Raw genomic sequence first — 4,547 nt, 5'->3', positions numbered from 1 at the left:
GACGGTGAAAGGCTCTCTGGGTCAAGATATCTGTCTCTGTTTCACTGACCAGATATGTGAATGCTCACTGAATGCTAGTCTCCCTAGTGGGTAAGGACATGACACATAATAGACCAACTCTCTACTTAATGGAGCAAGGTCTAAAGGGAGAGGGAATGAGGAGATCTGATAACCTCAGACTCTATTTTAAAGAATTGAGACAGGTGCTCATTTTTGCAATATGTACTCTAAAATTGTCAATACAGAGAAGACTAGTATGGCTCCTGCACAAAGACACGCAGATTTGTTCAGCATTATGTATGTATGTTTGCTATCTTCTGAGAACATGACATGTCTATCACAAACATGAACTTACAGAAGGTATGGTACAGGCACATGACCTATACAAGATCTGGACAACCTAAACCCTAGCATAGATGAGACACACACACGCGCACACACACACACACACACACACAAACACATATGGATAAATGATATATAATATAGAGATACATACACATATATGAAACATGTATATTTCCTTCTTGTTTAATGACATCTCTGCCTAATACATGTACATAAACACAAAACATGCATTAACACTGTGACATACAAAAGATCTTTAAAATGTCTTTGATACATTTATGATATTTTATAATTTACAATTCGTGCTCCTTTTAGCTAGATCTGTTTTACCTGAGACGCAAAGACTAAAAATGATAGGACCAGAAAGTTAGTGGACTAGAGCTTCAGAGAGACAACAGAAAAGCAAAAACCTTAATGCACCAGAGTCTAAGGGTATGGGGAATGGGGAAGAAACCAGGATGATTTGAGGAGCAAAGGAGGTAGATGACCTCAGGGTTTGTGTGTGTGGGAGGGGGGAGGGGAGGTTGAGCAGTTAGGGGAGGCGAGTAAGAAATATGGAAGATCCATTTATATGTCTTGAAGAGTGTGGTGACTCACAGTTTGGACTGGTAATACAGAAAACTCATAAGGATCACTGTTGCTTAACGAAGTGGACTCACAGTAATATATTTACTGAGCTGGGGAGAACAGAGGCATCGATAGGCGTGGGGCACAGTGGGAACTTGTGTGTTGGAAATGTCTACATTTGAGGAGTGGGTTATCGTTCATTCTGTGGAAGAGGATAGGCTACAGAGGTGTAACTGGAAGTTTATTACCTTTCCATGGTTTTTAAAACTTCAAGATTGATTAAACTATCAAAGAGAGTGTAAGAACATAAGCAGACCCAAGCTCTCTGAGTCCCTCAAAACTGAAGCATATGAACTTCTGATCCCTGTGAGGTGGACATTGAATGAAAGGCCAAGGTGGTTTTTTTTTTTTTTTTTTTTTTTTTGAGATTTAGTCAAAGCCCTACATTTTCACTCAGGGTATACAACAAATACAACAAAGAATGGTCATGTTCATGTATTTGATGTCCTGTAACCTATAAGCCAAGAGTGGAGCCACCAGAAACAGCCTGTGCCTGTAGATTGATATCAGAGTCCCCCCTCCAGAATCATGAGAAAATAAATTTGTCATGCCACTAAAACGGCGTAGTTTGCAACATTTTGTTATATCAGTGACAATAAGCTGGCAGATCAGAGTACCAAGAACTAGGGTGTTGCTGTAACAGGTACCCTAAGTCGTGAGAGTAGATTTTGAACTGATTAGTTAGGAAAGGGTAAAATAATTCTGAGGATCATGTTGGGAAAAGTCACTGCCAAGTGCTTGCCAGTAGAATTGAAGATATCAAAATTAATTCTTGGAAATGCTTAGAAGGCAAAGTAAAGAGCAATGTAAGATGCTTCCATTTTCTTGGAGATTAAGTGGTCATATGCACAATGTTGGTGCAAATACGATGCTACCACAGGCCATTTAGAGACATGAGAGAGAGGCTTTTGCAATCTGGAGGAAAGATGATCCTCTCTCTAAAGTGGCACAGAACGTGGCTGAACTAGTTCAAGTGTTGTTGAAGGTACCACTTACAAGCAACAATATTAGGTACTTAGTGGAGTAGCTGTATATACAAAGTGGGAAGAGGCAGATTCAACCTGTTTGTATAAGTAAATGTCAAAGGAAAGAGATGATTAGACAAAGGAATTGTTAGCCAAACAGTACTAGCCCTTGGAGATGGGAAATTAATCACTCTATCTATCTATCTATCTATCTATCTATCTATCTATCTATCTATCTACCTATCCTTCCATCCATTTATTATCCATATATCTAATCTTTTTTAATGTTACATTTATTGCATTTGTGCATGTGTGTACGGGAGTGTGTTAGTAGGAATTCTGGGGATTAAATTCAGGTTGTCAGCCTCAGCAGGTAAAGGTGGTTACTCCTGAGACATTTGGACTCCTCTTTATTTGCTTTTCTGAGACAGGGTCTCATATAGCCCAGATTAGCTTGAGCTCACTAGGTATCTGAAGGCAACTATGTTGTCCTGCTTCCACATCTCCCATGCTGGGATTACACACATGTGCCACCACACTTTTAAAATTAAAGCTCTATGGATGAGTAGCCCTTTGACAAAAGCATCATGGGTACCAGTCATGAACTTACTCTGTCAGCCAGAGGGGGAGAGGGGGAGAGGAAGAAAGAGGAGGAGAGAGGGGGGAGGGAGACACACACATACACACACACACACACACAGAGAGAGAGAGAGAGAGAGAGAGAGAGAGAGAGAGAGAGAGAGAGAGAGGTGGGATCACTCCAGCAAAGATGCTACCAATTTAATATAAATTTAGGAAGCAGAACAGAATGAAAGAATGGTGTTATGCTTTTTGATTCTGTATGAGGAGTCCATAAACTATTCTATTGTGAACAAGCCCTGTCTTTCAAGAAACAGAAGAGTACCCAACAAGTATTTTTAAGATCATTGTGGCTGACATTTCCTCTTAGGGTATGTTTTCAGATTCTGGTGATGGTGTCACAGAGTAGGCAAAGTCCAGCTTGGACAGCTGTGCATGGGTCAGTCTCTCATTGAGAGCTACTTGAATGGGACTTCACCCAACTACAGGGTCAGGACTCTGTGCAAAGGAGGAGTCAGCTCCACACAAAGTAAAGAAGACAGCATGGCCACAGCAGATAGCCTGAAAGTTGGGCACAGAGTTTATGAGTGTATTCTTGAGACTTCAGAGCTAACAGACTTGGTCTTCCTAGCTAATGGACTTGCCTAGAATGTCTCCCCCTTCCTTTCATGTAACTCCCTTTGCACATGGACATGTCTGTCTGATGCCTGTCACAACTATATCTTAGCATCATTTATTTATTTGTTATTTTTATATGTATGGGTGTTTTGCCTTTGCACCATGTGCCTGCAGTGCTTGCAGAGGCTGGAAGAAAGCATTAGATTCCTTGAAACTGGAGTCACTGATGGTTGGGAGCCACTGTGTAAATGGTGAGAATCAATGTCTGGTCCTCTGCATGAGCAACCAGAACTCTTAAGTGCTGAGTGTTTTTTCCAGCCACACTGCTGTATATCAGAATTGTATGACTTGTCTTGGTTTGCAGGTTCACAGCTGGAGAGAAAATTTGACCAGGGGTAAATGAATCTTGAGTCTCAGCCATAACTGGTTCAGATTTCTTAGATAACACTTCAGACTTTAGAATTAATACTATGATGAGTTAAGCATATGGGGGTTTGGGAATGTGATAAGAACATTTTGCATGGAAAAAGAACATTGTTTTTGTCATGTCAGGAGTGAAGTATTGTAGAATGAATTTTGACTCAATATTAATTCATTGAAACTGTAAACCCAGATGTGACTGTTGTTGGACATGGGTCTTGGGCCTGTAGGACATCAATGTTCTTTCTAGCCACGTCCTGAGAAAAAGCCAGCAAACACATCGTCAGATAAAAGCCAAGAGGAGAGGAGTATCTGGAGCCAAACATCATGGCACCTTGGTCTTACACTACCAGATTCTAGGAGAGGAAGAAGTCATTTAGCTGTTCAATCAGCAGACAGAGGAGAACAGGACAGTGGAGATTGTGATAAGGGGTTATGCCTCAACAGCTAAATAGCATGTATGAAGAGTTTAGAATTCAACATTCTCGCTTCTTGCAGAAAAGACTATCAGCAAGGTACGTAAGTTCTAAATCCTACAAAATGTACATTCCTTCGGCATCACCAGACTAGTTGTTATCAATGAGAACTCTTGAAAAGTGTGTCTGCAAAGATGCATTGACTATTTAGAACTCCAGTGATATGGAGAGGCCAGAATACTTTGACTACAGGGGCTGATCACTGTTTCTTGGGCTAGCTTTAACATCCTGGCTTACTTCTGAGTCCGCATTAACACCTTGTAACAAATAGGTAAAAACATTTTGCAGTTTATTAACTTAGCAGTCCACTAGCTTCCCTCTACCCAAATGCTAAGGGTGCCTTCAAATAACACCTGAACACTGTTGAAGAGCTTCTCCCATCTTGCTGTATCCATGCTTCCAATGTACCTACAGATCTATTTTAAACTTGCTTTTGATTTATGACTTTCTTTTTATAAAACCATAAAACAACAAGAAGATGGTTACGTGTTTGACCATGGTGGAATTTAGGGTA

Source organism: Arvicanthis niloticus, chromosome 8, assembly GCF_011762505.2.
Source record: "Arvicanthis niloticus isolate mArvNil1 chromosome 8, mArvNil1.pat.X, whole genome shotgun sequence".
Classification (NCBI taxonomy): domain Eukaryota; kingdom Metazoa; phylum Chordata; class Mammalia; order Rodentia; family Muridae; genus Arvicanthis; species Arvicanthis niloticus.
The sequence above is the reverse complement of the archived record's forward strand: the minus strand, read 5'-3'. Positions refer to the sequence as shown.